A 19,801-nucleotide genomic window follows, 5' to 3' on the forward strand; every position below is an offset into this window, starting at 1 on the left:
GAATATTGCAATACAACAGAAGGCAGCAAAAATGGGGGTGGAATTGGTGCATTTATACATAAGAGCGTGGGTTGGCAAAGAACCAAGCAGGGATGCATGGAACATTCATGGTTAAGAGGGAAAGTAGCTGGGCAGATGACACTCCTTGGTTTAGTGTACTTGTGGACGGGAGCAAAGGCCAGAGAGGAAAGCCAGGTAACGGTGGAGTGTATATCAAAGGACATTCAGGAGTTAGGAAGAGAGTGCGAGATAATTATACTAGGGGACATGAATGCGCACATAGAAGATATAGATGGGTATACCAACCCGACAGGCAAAATGATATTGTATATGTGTGAAAGGCTTGATTTGATCAATTGCAACAGAACTGAGAAGTGTGAAGGGCAAATAACATGGGAGGTAGGAAGGCTGCAGTTCATAGAATATGCACTGATGTCACATAGTATGTACGATAAGCTCAGGGGAATGCACATAGATGAAGGTGGCTCCAGAAGTCTGGGTAGTGATCACAAACGTATCAAGCTAAGTTTTGGAAGAGCAGCGAAAGTGGGAAGGAGACAAGATGAGCAACTACAGGAAAATTTTCATTCAGAAAGGCAAATAGAAATTCCTACTAAACAAATTGAGAAAGTAATCACTGAGGATAATAAAACTGTGTGTACGTACACAAATCTCATTATACTGTTTGGGCTAGAGCTTGCTAAGGCACGTGAGAAGTCACCCCGGAAAAGAAGACACAAACCCAAAAGTTGGTGGGATGAGGAAGTTAAGAGAACCATAGCGAAACGTCAGAAAGCCTTTAGGGAACACAGACATGCTGAGCAACGGAGTGAACCGACAGATGACGTTGAAAGAAAATGGGAAATCTTTCTAAGCTCTAGAAGGGAAGCATCCCTCCTGATCAATGAAAAGATTAGAAGAAAGGGTGCTCAGTGGCTGGCAGCTAGAAGTACATAAAAAAGACAGAAAGGCAGCTTCAAAATTTCGGAACCATCTAAACTCCCTAAGAAATGATACAAATCTAGAGCAAAAGTTTATAACTACAGCTCAAGGTGCTAGTCTAGAAGGGGACGAAGCCATTGAATATATAAGAACAAGAGTGACAGAAAAAGTTCAACAAAGAAGTGCCTCATGCACCACAATAGACAGGGATGGAACAAGTAACACAATGGCTCCATTTTCACAACGAGACTGGGAAAGGGTTGAGAAGAGGGTTCCAAGTAGTACATCAACAGGCCCTGATGGCATTCCAATTATGCTGATAAAGACATTGGGTCCGAAGTCTAAACAGACTTTGAGAGAGGCAGTGAGCGGAACTATAATCAATGCTCAAGTCCCTGATAGATGGAAACTTAGCAGGATGAGAATGATTTATAAAGGAAAGGGGGACAAAGATGACATAAACAACTACCGTACTATATAACAGTGACATCAGTGGTCTACAGACTGGCGATGCAGATTATAAAGGAAAGACTGCAGGCATGGATAGAGGATGAGAAGGTGCTAGGGGAACTGCAGAATGGGTTTCGGAAACACAGGAGGTCGGAAGACAATCTGTTCTCACTGACGCAGTGCATCGAAATAGCAGAAAAGGAACTCAGGCCTCTGTGGCTAGCATTTTTGGATATCAAGGGAGCGTACGATAGCGTGGTTCAAGAGGAATTGTGTGGAATACTGGACACACTAGGCGTGGAACATGCAGTCACTAATCTTTTAAAGGGTATCTATAAAGGTAAAATGGTAGTTATAAAGTGGGAAAAACAGGTATCCAAGGTACTTACAGGATGTAGATCCTCACAGGATTTTCAACGACGGCTGGACTTGTTTTTTGCCTAACATTGTTTGTGTATTGTTAACCTGTTCACCTCCCACCCCTGCTACAGCCCGCAAGGGCTAGCAGTATTGTAAATAAATAAATAAATAGCCCTCGTTTTTTCTTGCTCTGTCGCCAACGCAGTCTCGGGCTCGGTGATTCTCATCGGCATGTCACTCTGGGTAACCATCATTTTCTCCATTTTTTTCTCGACCTCACATTGCCTACACTTCGCGTCAGCCTCTTCTCCATCCGCTTCTACGCTTGGGTCCACTTTCAAACCCACTCCACATCCTGAACACTTTACAGTCTTTTTAACCATGCCTTTCTGACACCAATTGTCCCTATACTCGATAATTACTAAACTCGAGTCCTGCACTACGAAAAAAAAGAAAGTCTAAGCTCTACTACAAAAATTTGCGTGTTCAATGTACGCGCACCTCCCCCACGGGGTGGCAAAAGAAAAAAAACAACAACAAAAAAATTCAAACACACACACCCGCAATAACTAATAAATACCTGGTGACTGGCCCCCGAAAAAGCCGTACCATAAAATAAGTGCTACGAAGATTTCAACCGCTGCCTTATAATTATAAAGACAAGCTCAAAACATGCAAAAACACTTATCTGCGCAGTCGATCCGGAGCGCTCAAAAATCACGTCCATCCACCTTGACAGCCCGAACTGAACTGTTCTCGGTCGCTAGCGTCACCTGTGACGGACGGTGCAACAACGCAACTTTTTGCAAAGCCTCCGAAACAGTGGTGCACAGTTGCAGGTCTCGAACAACTCTCGACTGACGCGCCTATATGGGCCGCAGATGAACAACGCTTAGCTGGTAGTACAAAGGAGGATACATAAAACTTGCTGGAGTGGAAGGGGCGCTGTGCGAGTGAAGCCAGCTGCCGCCATCTTGCCAGTGGCAAAAAGCGTGCTCAGCGCCATGGTGAGCTGCTGATTTCGTCCGTTCTTGTTTCACCTTGTCGGCATGTAAAGAGAAATGGTTTACAATGGTTACCTCTTGCGTCGTTTACGGATGTGCCAACAGGTTGAAAAAATGTTGTTGCCTCACATTCCACCTGTATGTACACGAAAACGTCTTCTACATAGCCATTCCGCGCTCGTTTCTAAAGGTAGCTATAGCTGACGCGTGCAAAACATACATAATAGTCCAGATTTGTTTTACAGGTTTCCTAAAGCTGCATCACTGTTTCGGAGGCTATGCAAAGAGTTGCGTTGTTGCAACGTCCGTCACAGGTGACGCTAGCGACTGAGAACAGTTCAGTTCGGGCTGTCAAGGTGGATGGATGTGTTTTTTGAGCGCTCCGGATCGACTGCGCAGATAAGTGTTTTTGCATGTTTTGAGCTTGTCTTTAAAAGTATAAGGCAGTGGTTGAAATCTTCGTAGCACTTATTTTATGGTACGGCTTTTTTGGGGGCCAGTCACCAGGTATTTATTAGTTAGGGCGGGTGTGTGTGTTTGAATTTTTGTTGTTGTTGTTTTTTTCTTTTACCACCCCGTGGGGGATATGCGCGTACATTGAACACGCAAATTTTTGTAGTAGAGCTTAGACTTTCTTTTTTTTTCGTAGTGCAGGGCTCGAGTTTAGTAATTATCGAGTATAGGGACAATTGGTGTCAGAAAGGCATGGTTAAAAAGACTGTAAAGTGTTCAGGATGTGGAGTGGGTTTGAAAGTGGACCCAAGCGTAGAAGCGGATGGAGAAGGGGCTGACGCGAAGTGTAGGCAATGTGAGGTCGAGGAAAAAATGGTGAAAATGATGGTTGCCCAGAGTGAACTGCTGATGAGAATCACCGAGCCTGAGACGGCATTGGCGACAGAGCAAGAGAAAACGAGGCCAATGGGAGAAAGACTGAAGTCCGCCGAGGAAGCGCTAGCGAAGCTGAACAAAGAAGCGACCTACCGAGAGAACAGTAGGGAACCGGCAACCAGAACGGTGGAGAAGGAAAAGCAAGCAAGTTTGGAAAAAAACAGGTTTAGCCGGTTCAACTGTCGCAAGGCCCAGCTTCAGCGAGGTAGTGGTGGGGCAGGGAGGGAACAAAGCAGCCGGCGTCACAGGTGCAAGTAGCGCCCAGGTGCAGAACACTCCAGCTGAAAAGTCACAGCATGTGATAATCGCCGGTGACTCGAATTTAAATTGATGCACAGAAGCCATCAAAGAGAGGGTAAGAGGTGACAAGAGGGTTGCAGTAGGGGCATTCCCAGGACGCAAGCTGAAAGCAGTCATGAGGCAAGCAAGCGCAAAGCTCAAAACGACAGCTGATAGACGAAACCTCGTGATAATTTCAGGTGGTTTAAACGATGTCTTAAATGAAGATGCAGTAGGACTAGCAGCCACACTGGCGAAAGGCGTCGATGACATGCGCGCCACTTCTCCTAAGGTACAGGTAGTGATATGCACGATACCGGAGGTACCGGTGCGTGAGAGCAACCTGCAAAGAGCGGTGGTCAACGCAAACCAAGAGATATGGCGGATGAGTCGAGAGAAAGGCTTTGAGGTGGTGGAAATAAACGGAGAGGTGGATAGGTGGGGGGGTTTTCAACGAGACAGAATTCACTTCGATGGGCGGCTAGGCCATGAGGTGGGTTGGCGACTTGCAGGACGCGCAGTGGCTTTTTTTTGGGGGGGGGGGGGGGCAAGCGAGCCCTTCGGGGTGCAGGATAGCTAGTAACAACGAAAACAACCAGGGAGACTCTTCGACAGGTGGTATGGACAGATACGATTCCAAAGTGGCACCAATATCTAAGATAGGTAGAGTCCGGGGCATAAATAGACGTAGCCACGAGCGCCGAGCCAATTCAGACATAGGGTATATTAACATGCAGGGTGGTAGGAACAGGCTGAAGTGGGAAGAGATAAAAAAACAGCTAAGGAAAGAGAGGCCGATGGTATACGGTTTTGTAGAAACACATGTCAGGGACATGCAACAACCTCCGAACAATCCGGACTACGCGTGGGAATATTGTATTAGAACAGAAGGTAGCAGAAACGGAGGTGGTATTGGGGCATTCATTCATAAAAGTACAGACTGGCAAAGGGTCAAGCAGGAGTGCAAGAAACATTTATGGCTAAAAGGGAAAGTGGCAGGTCAAATGACACTCCTTGGTTTCGTGTACTTGTGGACGGGAGCAAAGGCCAGAGAGGAAAACCAGGCAATAGTAGAGTGTATATCAAAGGACATTCAGGAGTTAGGAAGGGAGTACGAGATAATTATACTAGGAGACATGAATGCGCACATAGAAGATATAGATGGGTATACCGACCCGACAGGCAAAATGATCATGGATATGTCTGAAAGGCTTGATTTGATCATTTGCAACAGTACCGAGAAGTGTGAAGGGCAAATAACATGGGAGGTAGGAAGGCTGCAGTTGATAGAATATGCACTGATGTCACATAGTATATACGATAAGCTCAGGGGAATGCACATAGATGAAGGTGGCTCCAGAAGTCTGGGTAGTGATCACAAACGTATCAAGCTAAGTTTTGGAAGAGCAGCGAAAGTGGGAAGGAGACAAGATGAGCAACTACAGGAAAATTTTCATTCAGAAAGGCAAATAGAAATTCCTACTAAACAAATTGAGAAAGTAATCACTAAGGATAATAAAACTGTGTGTACGTACACAAATCTCATTATACTGTTTGGGCTAGAGCTTGCTAAGGCACGTGAGAAGTCACCCCGGAAAAGAAGACACAAACCCAAAAGTTGGTGGGATGAGGAAGTTAAGAGAACCATAGCGAAACGTCAGAAAGCCTTTAGGGAACACAGACATGCTGAGCAACGGAGTGAACCGACAGATGACGTTGAAAGAAAATGGGAAATCTTTCTAAGCTCTAGAAGGGAAGCATCCCTCCTGATCAATGAAAAGATTAGAAGAAAGGGTGCTCAGTGGCTGGCAGCTAGAAGTACATAAAAAAGACAGAAAGGCAGCTTCAAAATTTCGGAACCATCTAAACTCCCTAAGAAATGATACAAATCTAGAGCAAAAGTTTATAACTACAGCTCAAGGTGCTAGTCTAGAAGGGGACGAAGCCATTGAATATATAAGAACAAGAGTGACAGAAAAAGTTCAACAAAGAAGTGCCTCATGCACCACAATAGACAGGGATGGAACAAGTAACACAATGGCTCCATTTTCACAACAAGAGTGGGAAAGGGCTGAGAAAAAGGTTCCTAGTAGTACATCAACAGGCCCAGAAGGCATTCCAATTAGGCTGATAAAGACATTAGGTCCGAAGTCTAAGCAGGCTTTGAGAGAGGCAGTGAGCACAATAATAATCGATGGTGAAGTTCCCGATGGTTGGAAACTTAGCAGGATGAGCATGATCTATAAAGGAAAGGGGGACAAAGCTGACATAAACAACTACCGTCCTATAACAGTGACATCAGTGGTCTACAGGCTGGCGATGCAGATTGTAAAGGAAAGACTTCAGGCGTGGAGAGAGGATGAGGGGGTGCTGGGGGAACTGCAGAATGGGTTTCGGAAACACAGGAGGTCGGAAGACAATCTGTTCTCACTGACGCAGTGCATCGAAATAGCAGAAAAGGAACACAGACCCCTGTGGCTAGCATTTTTGAATATCAAGGGAGCGTACGATAGCGTGGTTCAAGAGGAATTGTGGGGAATACTGGACACACTAGGCGTGGAACATGTAGTCACTAATCTTTTAAAGGGTATCTATAAATTTAACAAGGTAGTTATAAAGTGGGAAAAACAGGTATCCAACACCGCAGAGGTAAAACGGGGGCTTAGGCAGGGGTGCCCCCTGTCACCCTTATTATTCATGATGTACCTAAAATGATTAGAGGCAAAATTAGAGGGAAGTGGACTGGGCTTCAACCTCTCTTTAGTCAAACAAGAAAAACTTATTGATCAGGCACTACCAGCGTTATTGTACGCAGATGATATAGTGCTAATGGCCAACAACAAGGAAGATTTGCAGAGATTGATGGACATCTGCGGTAATGAGGGAGATAGGTTAGATTTTAGATTCAGTAAGGAAAAATCAGCAGTCATGATTTTCAATGACAACGAAGTTAGTGAGCTTAGAAAACAGGAGGTCACGCTAGAGATAACAGATAAATACCAATATCTTGGCGTATGGATAAGCAATGGGACCGAGTATCTGAGGGAACACGAAACATACGTGACGACTAAAGGTAACAGGAATGCAGCAGTCATGAAAAATAGGGCACTGTGGAACTACAATAGGTATGATGTTGTGAGAAGAATATTGAAAGGGGTCATGGTTCCTGGGCTGACGTTCGGCAATGCGGTCTTGTGCATGAGATCAGAAGTTCAAGCAAGATTAGAAATTAAGCAACGTGGAATAGGTAGGCTTGCTTTAGGAGCTCACGAGAATACACCAAATCAGGGAGTACAAGGTGATATGGGATGGACATCATTTGAGGGCAGGGAAGCTAGCAGCAAGATAAAATTTGAGAAGCGATTGAGAGAAATGGGGGAAGAGCGTTGGGCTAGGAAGGTTTTCAGCTACTTGTACATGAATAATGTCGATACAAAATGGAGGAAGCGAACCAGGAAGTTGACTGGTAAATACTTAGAAAACAGCAGGTGGCCAAACCAAAAAGAACTATCGGTTAAGAAGAAAGTGAAGGAAACGGAGACTGACATGTGGAGAATGGGCATGATTAAGAAGTCCGCACTAGAGATCTATCGAACTTATAAGCAGGAAATTGCCAAGGAAAGGATCTATGATAATACTCGGGGTAGTTCTCTACTGTTTGAGGCCAGGACGGGAGTACTTCGAACCAAGACATATCGGGCCAAATACGAAGGGGTAGACACAATATGCAGTGTGTGTGGAGAGGAAGAAGAAACTGCCGAACACTCGATAATGTTCTGTAAAGGGCTTCACCCTATAGTTCAGGATGATGGCGCAGAGTTTTTCAAAGCACTGGGGTTTAGGGACTGGGAGGGCAAAATAAACATTAAGCGGGTAGACTTAACTAGAAGGAGGTTATCTGATTGGTGGCTAAAGTCAAGGCACGAGTGAAAATTAAACTCTTCACTGCAAAGTACGAATCCTCAAACTCACTTTTTAAGGAAAAAATAAATATAGTTTTTGGTTCATTAGGTATTACGGCTTGGTGGCGCTAGCCACCGCCCGATCTAAAGGGGACAGCCATATCCATGCATCCAATTTGAAAATGAAGGAGGGAAAGGGTGTGGCAGCTGTTTTTTTATGCGACAAGCGTCTTCCTAGAGGAGGCGTTGTTTTAGCTCACTTACTGAACACCTACCAGTTTAGAGAACGGAAACTGTATCTTTGGGCTGTTGTATCAAAATAACATGCAAATACGTAGCGGCGGCATATCAAACTGCAATACCGCGAGGCGAGAAGGCGCTAGTAGTACTATCGTCATCAATAAACAGACGTTTTTTTTTTTGTTGCAGGTGGGGGGTTCGTGGCTGGTTCGCGCTGCTCGCTTCCTCTGTTTTTTTTCTTTCGTTGCCCAATCGCGTTTCGCGTCTGTAATTATCGCCAGGGGACCTAGCTGGCCCCGACTGGCAAAAACAACGTCAATCAAGTAAGGTTTGCATCGTTTATTGCGAGTGTCCAAGCCGTTACAATCCAACGTTACTAGATTAGGTTCGGTACAATCAATGTATACGGTTGGGTCAGGCCCCGGAAACTCTTAAGTTCAAGCGCTCACCTGTTGGGGGCAAAAAAATCAACCGCGGCGCGTTTCTGCTTTAAACACTTGGAGTGGATTTACTAACCTCTCTTGCCACTCGCGCTATTACACTTTTTTGTAGAGGCGCCTTCGTCGGGGCCAAGTTTTATTTTAAAATCATCAAATACTGCATGTTTGAGTACCGCTACACAAAAAAAAACATTTTTTTCTTCTAACAAGTAGTTTTTTAAACAAGTGCAGCGTCATTAACTTTTTGTAACAGATTTTGCTGCAGCTGACTGGATGTCCGTAGCAGCCTATCGACATCACTATCCTCAGTTCAAACTTTTCGGCGGCCAACGGTTGCGACGGAAGGTAACGTTTTTGCAAGGTGTTTCAGCGCGCGAACAAAGGAAAAAAGGACAGGGTAGACAGAAAAAGCGCTCTTTCTGTCTACCCTGTCCTTTTTTCCTTTGTTCGCGCGCTGAAACACCTTGCAAATATGAATACGCACCAACTAGCCCAAGCTTCCACTCTTGGCAGGTAAGGGCTCGCGGTACGTTCGGATGTGTCTCGGACTGTTTCGTTTCGCTGTAAATATTTCGAGCCTCTGCCGACCGACACGTTCTTTCTCATTCTGTTTATTTTGACTCTTTCAAATGCTTTCGGGAAGGGAATTCGAGTGACTCGGGAAACGAAGCGACCGTTGAAGCTTTCATCGGATGAACACCCGTTGCAAGCCCGGGGCGGTGAGTAGAAACCACTTCAGTTTTTTAAGGATGGTTGCTTGCGGGGCTAGTTGGTTCATTTCAACATATGTTGTTTTTTTGCCAATGACTGCGTAGGCGTCACACGGTGGCAGCGCATTGCAGTATTAAATTTTAAAAATGTTGAACGTCTCAATCTGTAAATGGAAAAACGTGCGTTACTTGCGGTGTGCATGGCTTCACGTGGGAACGAGTCGCTGACTCAATAGTTAATTCTGAAATTCTATCATCAGGTAACACCAACCAGGCCGTTGCGATAAAAGAAGGCAAATAAATAACTATCGCCTCGCATGTGTTGGGGTTTAACGTCCCAAAACCACTACATGATTATGAGAGACGCCGTAGTGGAGGGCTCCGGAAATTTCGACCACCTGGGGTTCTTTAACGTGCACCCAAATCTGAGTACACGGGCCTACAACATTTCCGCCTCGATCGGAAATGCAGCCGCCGCAGCCGGTATTTGATCCCGCGAAAGCCCATATATTAGTGCAAAAAAACCTACTAGTTAATAGTTTACTGCAGTCGCGTTTGAGAAACATCACATAATTATGGGTGTGGTTTTGGTAAAGGGGGACAAAGGAAGCGTCACATAAATGAGAAATACTTCTTTTTCTGCCACATCTCCTGGCCCACCTGAAATGGAAGCAAATGTGTACAATGGGCAAGGAACCTGCTACATGACATGCCTTGTGAAGAAGCAGCCCTGAGTGATATACGTGTTATGAGGTACCCCTACATATATGTATAAAATACTGCTGTTTACTAATTAACCGAGTTTATTTGTTTACTTTGGAAAATACATGCATTGATTATGCATTGATATCTGGTGATGTTACTTGTTTTTCCAGACTGCCATACAATGACAGGATGACTACCCCCGAATGTCCACTCTGCAAGCACGTTGAAACATCTGAATGTCCACTACAACATGTCATCTCTAACCTCACACATGTAATTCTGTATTTGTGAATGTTTTACCGCGCATATCGTGGAGAGGTGCTCTAGATTGGCTACAAGAATTGCCTGCCTACCGTGGCATGGAATCTACACTTCAATATTGTTGAAACTGTAACAGTATTAGTTAGATTGTGTGGCGCTGCTGAGCTCAACAACACACTGATTGATCCCAGCCACTGTAGCCATATTTCGATAAGGGTGAAACTCTAAGACGCTTGTGTGCCTAAGCGTTTATTTGATTCGCCTGCACCACACGATCGATTTTACAAAGTGCTGCACCTCGCCATTCATTTCAGTGGCGCAGCAATGGCATCTTCTAAACCATGCCATTCATTTTAAAAAGCGCAGGACAGGTACAGCACCAAAGTAGTTCATTACTTTCCCGTGCCTTCTGCCCTGACGGCACTGGTTTGGTGCAGGCGCACGCACAGCTTAACAAACAATATGCCAATCGACGTAGGTCTGCACATACCTCTGCAAATGCGGCGTGTTTTGCCAAGATGTTTGCACCTCATTAAATTAAGCGAACAAAAATAAGGATTCCAACTTGTCGGCACCTTGTCATTCACTTGTGATGCCGCACCGCTGAACTCCTGCCGCACAAATTCGGAACTTCTCGTGCACAGCTGTGAACCAGTTCCGATTGGTGCAGGTGAACTAAACTGACCCTTGAAAGATGGAAGCTTCAAATAACAAAAGTATGTTAACATAAGGGGTCAAAGAAAATGTTTCTACAAGCAGTCTTGTCTTCTGTGAAGCTACAGTGTCATTTGTTTGAACCCATGGAAGCCAGAATCAATCTAAATTTGCCCACTACTGTACGACTCACGATCACTTCATAGTTGGCATGTGAATCGTCGGAAATTATTATTTGCACTACATAATGAACACACCCACAGTGATGGGCATTAACAGGCTTTCCGACATTTAGTTGTGCCTTGTGACAGTTTACCAACAACACCCAGAACTGTTTTGTCTTAAGTAACTGTGTTTAGCTCATACAAGTTTACAAAAAGTTGTACCAAAGCTCACAAGACTGCACTCAATTGCTTCAGCTTTGCAGATATGTTCAATGGGCTCCTAAAATAATAAATCATAAAGGTGATGAGCAGTTGCTGCACAGCTTCCTCAAAGACGTGAATGCTGTCATGGAGAGCAAGATTGTGTTCATTGCATGTGGTACTGCTTTTTTTTTGGGCAGAAAAACGTTCCAGATTTCTTTGTGCACATCTGCTTCTGTTGAAATTAGGTTGTCGTAACTATAGTGTCTACCACTACGAAGTGAAATTCTGTTCACTACGGTCATGAAAAAAAATCTTGGAAATCGCACAGGTAGTTGAAACATACATGATCTTCACTTATCTACAGCCACACTGCAAGATATGTAGTACGTATTTCAAGTCCTAGCCTCTAAAAGTAGCAAGGAGAAAACAACTTCATTTTCAAGCACAAGTATACTGAAAAAGTAAACATAATAACAAGGGTGTAATAAATGCGACCTTTATTGATCCAGTATTCAGACAGATTCACATCACGTACCACTAATTGATTTCAGGAGTGCTTGCTTGCAAGAGAGTACTCAAGTTCTATGGATATGTCTATGCAAAAAAAAGAGATTGTGCTCAGGGCTGAGCAGATAGTGTGATGTAAGAATACCAAAAAAGATGTACAGACAACAAAATTGTACAATGCATACCTGAAGCTTATTTTCTTAGAATTGGGCCTTTTCGATCTGTAAGCACACACCTCATAAGTGTCCCTTTAGCGTACATGTTCACTGCATACTCAGCAGACTGGTCATATCCTGCGAAGAGAAATTCTAGCTGTGGTAACTGTGTAACTTATCTCTAACAATAAACGTAGAAAGCCTGAAATATTTTCAGACCCATCCCCTAAATACATAACCTATAATTGGGCTCACGGCTGAGTATTAAAACTAGTGCCTACCCTCTGGACACGACGCGACATTGCAGAATTGTGAAGTTCTCAATGTAGCATTCCAGAGCGAGAATGATTCAGAAATGCACGCATTCGCAATATCTTATTTAACAAATTTAGCAAAACTACATTGCTCTAACTGCGCGAGCTATCTATCCGCAATGTGCAAGTTTTCTTCTCGATTCCACATCATGCATTCGCTTCAAGATCAACCCTACGGGGCAAGCGCCACATCTGACGGCAGAATCGGACCCTTGTCCTGAAGCCACGCTATTAAACTCGAGCGCCGCAACACAATGAGAGCGACGTTCATTCAGTGATTTCGATGTTCAGTTATATGCATATGCTTGTTAGCTTTCAAAAGTCTTTACGCATGGGTTGAAAGCTTTCGATATGTATGAGTGACTTGTTTTGTTCGGACTTGACCGTATACATTGATTGTACCGGCTTGTACACTCGCAATAAACGATGCATACCTTGCTTGATTGACGTTGTTTTTGCCAGTGGAGGCCAGCTAGGTTCTCTGGCGATAATTACAGACGCGAAACGCGATTGGGCAACGAAAAAAAAAAACAGAGGAAGCGAGCAGAGCGAACCAGCCGGAGACCCCCACCTGCAACAAAAAAAATGCGTCAGCCTATTGATGATGATAGTACTACTAGCGCCATCTGGCATCGTGGTATTGCAGTTCAGTACGCCGCCGCTACGTATTTGCATGTTATTTTGATACAACAGCCCAAAGGTACAGTTTCCGTTCTCTAAGCTGGTAGGTGTTCTGTGGTTGGGTCCGAACAAAAGAAGTCACTCATACATATCGAAAGCTTTCAACCCGTATGTAAAGACTCTTGAACGCTAACAAGCATATGCATATAACCGAACATAGAAATCGCTGAATGAACGTCGCTCTCATTGTGTTGCGGCGCTCGAGTTTAATAGTGTGGCTTCAGGACAAGGGTTAGATTCTTCCGTCAGATGCGGCGCTTGCCCCGTAGTGTTGATCTTGAAGCGAATTCATGATGTGGAATCGGGAAGGAAACTTCCACATTGCCGATAGATAGCTCGCGCTGTTAGAGCAATGTAGGTTTGCTAAATTTGTTAAATAAGCAATTGCGGATGCGTGCATTTCTTAATCTTTCTCGCTCAGCATTGCTACATTGAGTACTTCACAATTCTGCATTGTCGCGTCGTGTTGAGAGGGTAGGCACTAGTTTTAATACTCAGCCGTGAGCCCATATTATAGGTGTTATGTATTTAGGGGATGGGCCTAAAATATTTCAGGCTTGCTACATTTATTATTAGAGTTAAGTCACACAGTTACCACAGCTAGAATTTCTCGTCGCAGGTAATGGCCAGTCTGCTGAGTTTGCAGTGAACATGTATGCTAAAGGGACACTTATGAGGTGTGTGCTTACAGATCGAAAAGTCCCAATTCTAAGAAAATAAGCTTCAGGTATGCATTGTACAATTTTGTTGTCTGTACATCTTTTTTGGTACTCTTACATCACACTATTCATCACACAAAAAAGAGATTGTGCTCAGCCCTGAGCACAATCTCTTTTTTTGCATAGACATATCCATAGAACTTGAGTACTCTCTTGCAACCAAGCACTCCTGAAATCAATTCGTGGTACATGATGTGAATCTGTCCGAATACTGGATCAATAAAGGTCACATTTATTACACCCTTGTTATTATGTTTACTTTTTCAGTATACTTGTGCTTGAAAAAGAAGTTGTTTTCTCCCTGCTACTTTTAGAAGTTAGGACTTGAAATACGTACTATCTTGCAGTGTGGCTGTGAATAAGTGAAAATCATGTATGTTTCAACTACCTGTGCGCTTTTCTAGATTTTTTTCATGACCGTAGTGCACAGGATTTTACTTCGTAGTGGTAGACACTATAGTTATGACAACTTAATTTAAACAGATGCAGATGTGCACAAAGAAATCTGGAACGTTTTTCTGCCAAAAAAAAAAAAAAGCAGTACCACATGCAATGAACACAATCTTGCTCTCCATGACAGCATTCACGTCTTTGAGGAAGCTGTGCAGCAACTGCTCATCACCTTTATGATTTATTATTTTAGGAGCCCATTGAACACATCTGCAAAGCTAAAGCAATTGAGTGCAGTCTTGTGAGCTTTGGTGCATCTTTTTGTAAACTTGTATGAGCTAAGCACAGTTACTTAAGACAAAACAGTTCTGGGTGTTGTTGGTAAACTGTCACCAGGCACAACTAAATGTCGGAAAGCCTGTTAATGCCAATCACTGTGGGTGTGTTAATTATGTAGTGCAAATAATAATTTCCGACGATTCACATGCCAACTATGAAATGATCGTGAGTCGTACAGTAGTGGGCAAATTTAGATTGATTCTGGCTTCCATGGGTTCAAACAAATGACACTGTAGCTTCACAGAAGACAAGACTGCTTGTCGAAACATTTGCTTTGACCCCTTATGTTAACATACTTTTGTTATTTCAAGCTTCCATCTTTCAAGGGTCAGTTTAGTTCACCTGCACCAATCGGAACTGGTTCACAGCTGTGAACGAGAAGTTCCGAATTTGTGCGGCAGGAGTTCAGCGGTGCGGCATCACAAGTGAATGACAAGGTGCCGACAAGGTGGAATCTTTATTTTTGTTCGCTTAATTTAATGAGGTGCAAACATCTTGGCAAAACACGCCGCATTTGCAGAGGTATGTGCAGTACCTACGTCAAATGGTATGTTGTTTGTTAAGCTGTGGGTGCGCCTGCACCAAACCAGCGCCGTCAGGGCAGAAGGCACGGGAAAGTCATGAACTAGTTTTGGTGCTGTACCTGTCCTGCGCTTTTTGAAATAAATGCCACGATTTAGAAGATGCCATTGCTGCGCCACTGAAATGAATGGCGAGGTGCAGCACTTTGTAAAATCGATCGTGTGGTGCAGGCGAATCAATAAACCCTTAAGCACACAAGCGTCTTAGCGTTTCACCCCCATCGAAATATGGCTACAGTGGCTGGGATCAATCAGTGTGTTGTTGAGCACAGCAGTGCCACACAATCTAACTAATAGTGTTACAGTTTCAACATTATTGAAGTGTAGATTCCATGCCACGGTAGGCAGGCAATGCTTGTAGCCAATTTAAAGCACCTCTCCACGATATGCGCGGTAAAACATTCACAAATACAGAATACATGTGTGAGGTTAGAGATGACATGTTGTAGTGGACATTCAGATGTTTCAACGTGCTTGCAGAGTGGACATTCGGGGGTAGTCATCCTGTCATTGCATGGCAGTCTGGAAAAACAAGTAACATCACCAGATATCAATGCATGAAATCAATGCATGAAATTTTCCAAAGTAAACAAATAAACTCGGTTAATTAGTAAACAGCAGTATTTTATACATATATGTAGTGGTACCTCATAACATGCGATGTAAGAAGGTATAACATGGAGAGAATTGAACACGCTCTGAAAAACGGAGGAAGTGTCAAAGCATTGAAGAGGAAACTTGGGATAGGCAAAAGTCGGATGTATGCACTAAGGGACAAAGAAGGCAAAATAACTACCAATATGGATAGGATAGTTAAAATAGCGGAGGAGTTTTACAGAGATCTGTACTGTAGCCGAGACAACCACGACCTTAATACTATAAGAACTAGCAGTAACCCAGATTACACCCCACCAGTAATGATAGAAGAAGTCAGAAAAGCTTTGGAGAGCATGCAAAGGGGCAAAGCTGCTGGTGAGGATCAGGTAACATCAGATTTGCTGAAAGATGGAGGACAGATTGTGTTAGAAAAACTAGCCACCCTGTTTACGAGGTGTCTCCTGACGGGAAGAGTACCAGAGTCTTGGAAGAACGCTAACATCATCTTAATACATAAGAAAGGAAATGACAAGGACTTGAAGAATTACAGGCCGATCAGCTTGCTCTCTGTAGTATACAAGATATTTACAAAGGTAATTGCTAACAGAGTAAAGAAAACATTAGAATTCAATCAACCAAAGGAACAAGCAGGATTTCGAACAGGCTACTCAACAATTGACCACATTCATACTATCAATCAGGTAATAGAGAAATGCTCAGAGTATAACCAACCACTATACATAGCCTTCATAGATTACGAGAAGGCGTTTGATTCAGTAGAAATATCAGCCGTCATGCAAACACTGCGGAATCAGGGCGTAGATGAAGTATATATAAACATTCTGGAAGAAATCTACAGGGGATCAACTGCTACCATAGTGCTTCATAAAGAAAGCAACAGAATACCAATCAAGAAGGGTGTAAGGCAGGGGGACACAATTTCCCCAATGCTATTTACCGCGTGCTTACACGAGGTTTTCAGAAGCCTAGAATGGGAGCAGTTAGGGATAAGAGTCAATGGAGAATACCTTAGTAACCTGCGCTTCGCCGATGACATTGCATTGCTGAGTAACTCGGGGGACGAATTGCAACTCATGATTACGGAGTTAGACAAGGAGAGCAGAAAGGTGGGTCTTAAAATTAATCTGCAGAAAACGAAAGTAATGTACAACAACCTCGGCAAGGAGCAGCGCTTCGAGATAGGTAATAGTGCACTTGAAGTTGTAAAAGACTATGTCTACTTAGGGCAGGTAATAACCGCAGAGCCGAACCACGAGATTGAAGTAACTAGAAGAATAAGAATGGGGTGGAGCACATTCGGCAAGCACTCTCAAATTATGACAGGTAGATTGCCACTATCCCTCAAGAGGAAGGTATATAACAGCTGTATCTTGCCGGTACTTAGCTACGGAGCAGAAACCTGGAGACTTACAAAGAGGGTTCAGCTTAAATTGAGGACGACGCAGCGAGCAATGGAAAGAAAAATGGTAGGTGTAACCTTAAGAGACAAGAAGAGAGCAGAGTGGATTAGGGAACAAACGGGGGTTAAGGATATCATAGCTGAAATCAAGATGAAGAAATGGACATGGGCAGGGCATGTAGCGCGTAGACAGGATAACCGCTGGTCATTAAGGGTAACTGACTGGATTCCCAGAGAAGGGAAGCGGGTTAGGGGGAGACAGAAGGTTAGGTGGGCAGATGAGATTAAGAAGTTTGCGGGTATAAATTGGCAGCAGCAAGCACAGGACCGGGTTAACTGGCGGAACATGGGAGAGGCCTTTGTCCTGCAGTGGACGTAGTCAGGCTGATGATGATGATGATGATGACCTCATAACACGTATATCACTCAGGGCTGCTTCTTCACAAGGCATGTCATGTAGCAGGTTCCTTGCCCATTGTTCACATTTGCTTCCATGTCAGGTGGGCCAGGAGGCTGTGGCCGAAAAAGAAGTATTTCTCATTTATGTGACGCTTCCTTTGTCCCACTAGAGCAAAACCAGACCCATAATTATGTGATGTTTCTCAAACGCGACTGCAGTAAACTATTAACTAGTAGGTTTTTTGCACTAATATATGGGCTAGCTAAGAAGACACAAGCCAGGCGACAGTGATTTATTTGCCTTCAGTTATTGGAACGGCCTGGTTGGTGTTACCTGGTGATAGAATTTTAGATTTAACTATTGAGTTAGCGACTCGTTCACACGTGAAGCCATGCACGCCGCAAGTAACGCACGTTTTTCGGGTTACAGATTGAGACGTTCAACAATTTTAAATTTTAATACTGCAATGCGATGCCACCGTGTGACGCCTACGCTGTCATTGGCAAAAAAAAAAAACTACATATGTTGAAATGAACCAACTAGCCCCGTAAGCACCATCCTTAAAAAACTGAAGTGGTTTCTACTCACCGCCCCGGGCTTGCAACGGGTGTTCATCCGATGAAAGCTTCAACGGTCGCTTCGCTCCCCTAAAGTCACGTGAATTCCTTTCGCGAAAACTTTTGAACGAGTCCAAATAAACAGAATGAGAAAAGTGTGTCGGTCGGCAGAGGCTCGAAATATTTACAGCGAAACGAAACAGTCCGACACACCTCCGAACGTACCGCGAGCCGTTAGCTGCCGTCGCAACCATTGGCCGCCGCAAACTTGGAAATGAGGATAATGATGTCGATAGGCTACTACTGACCTCGAGTCAGCTGGAGCAAAAACTATTACAAAAAGTTGATGACGCAGCACATGTTTAAGAAAAAATACTTGCTAGAAGAACAAAATGTTCTTTTTTTGTGTAGCGGTATGCAAACATGTAGTATTTGATCATTTAAAAAAAATTGGCCCCGATGAAGGCGCTTCTAGGCCCTCTACAAGAAAGTTATATAGCACGAGTGGCGAGAGAGGTTAGTAGATCCAATCGGGGTTTTGAAGCAAAAAACGCGCCGTGGTTGATTGTTTCGCCCCCTTCAGGTGAGCACTTGAACTTGAGAGTTTCCGGGGCCTGGCTCACTTTAGTAATGTCGCTGGCCACACGGCTTTTTCTAAAGCGGACGCCGCCATGGAAGACACCGCTAGGATGGCTAGAATGGTTTTCTAGCCACCCTAACCACACCGTGCTAGCCACACCGTGCTAGAATTGCAAATATTGCCACCACGAATGAGCGCATTCCTTCCTCCATGCCAGTGGAGAAATCTCGCGCTGTTGTGGCGATGTCGTACGTGTTTCTGTCGGCCAAAATATTAAAGCAACTGTGAATGACGTTTGCTAATGTCAGACCTTCAGGTCTCATCTCCCACGGTAAGCCACGTCCGTCGTTTTCCCGCAGCTTGGTAAAAGTGGTTATTCATTTCTGCTGCTTCTCGCCGAATTTTGCTAGTTAACGTTGAGCTTACCTTGAAGGTTTCCTTTTTGCCGTCAGATGCCTGGACGATCAATTACTACCGCACTTCCTGAGCGCGGCACGCCGAATTCATGGGCAGGTCGGCGCAAACTGCCTTCGTAAGGTAAGCAAGCTACTCCATTGTTTTATTTCGCTAAATATGCATCGGTAAGAAAGCAGCATGTGCATGTGTGCCGGCCCACGTGCTTCCCCACGTTGGAATTTCTTACTAATATCGTGTCATTCGGTTTCACTGTCCTCGTAGACGAATGCGTAATGTTTTAAAGCTGAACCACTCATGGCGAGCGTAAATTTGCCGATGCCCCAAACTTTATTCTCACTACAGGCGGCACTCTCTGTTCAGCTGCGTAGTTTTTGTGCCACTGAGTTGTGAGCATTTCTAGAATTGCGTCGTTTGATTTAAGTTGGGAAGCACGAGGAGCTGATGCACGTTATTGTATACAGTATAATCAGGCAAACACGTATTTGGAAAGTTAGTGTGTAGCATGAAGTCTAGAGTTAATGGGAAATGCTTCATTAATTGCGTTTAGGGTGTCAGCCAATAGATAGCTCGCCCGCGACATCATGGAAGCAGCTTCGGAATGTACTGGCACTCCACGATTGAGCCTGACAGCGAACGAGCGGCGTCACTGTGAAAAGGATGAGGCCGGAATGTGTGCATGTCCAACGAAGGATGTATGGGATGTTTTGATGGCATTGAAAGGGTCTGGAAACAAAAATGAAGCTTTCCGGCGGTAAATTGTTCTGCCTCAATGGACAGGAGACATACAGATCCCATAATATCTCTACCTAATTAATCATGCCCTTTTGAATCTCTCGAGCTCCTAAACGTCCTCGGGACCTTGCCTACCACCACAGGCAATTAACATGCGACATCAGTCGAACGTCATAGCCAGAAAAGTTACTAACCCAGCGGTAGCTTTC

The 19,801-nt window shown here is 44.2% G+C and overlaps 1 long non-coding RNA gene across 1 annotated transcript; it reads right to left on the minus strand.

Annotated features, from left to right (window-relative positions):
* Positions 1-14,764: 14,764 nt before the first annotated feature.
* On the minus strand, positions 14,765-18,125 carry LOC142783965 (uncharacterized). The gene is made up of 3 exons (XR_012888539.1): positions 17,895-18,125; positions 17,314-17,419; positions 14,765-15,411 (listed from the first exon to the last, which is right to left on the minus strand). It is a non-coding gene; the product is annotated as an uncharacterized LOC142783965 (long non-coding RNA).
* Between the last annotated feature and the right edge of the window lie 1,676 nt (positions 18,126-19,801).

This window comes from Rhipicephalus microplus, unplaced genomic scaffold, assembly GCF_043290135.1.
Source record: "Rhipicephalus microplus isolate Deutch F79 unplaced genomic scaffold, USDA_Rmic scaffold_13, whole genome shotgun sequence".
Lineage (NCBI taxonomy): Eukaryota > Metazoa > Arthropoda > Arachnida > Ixodida > Ixodidae > Rhipicephalus > Rhipicephalus microplus.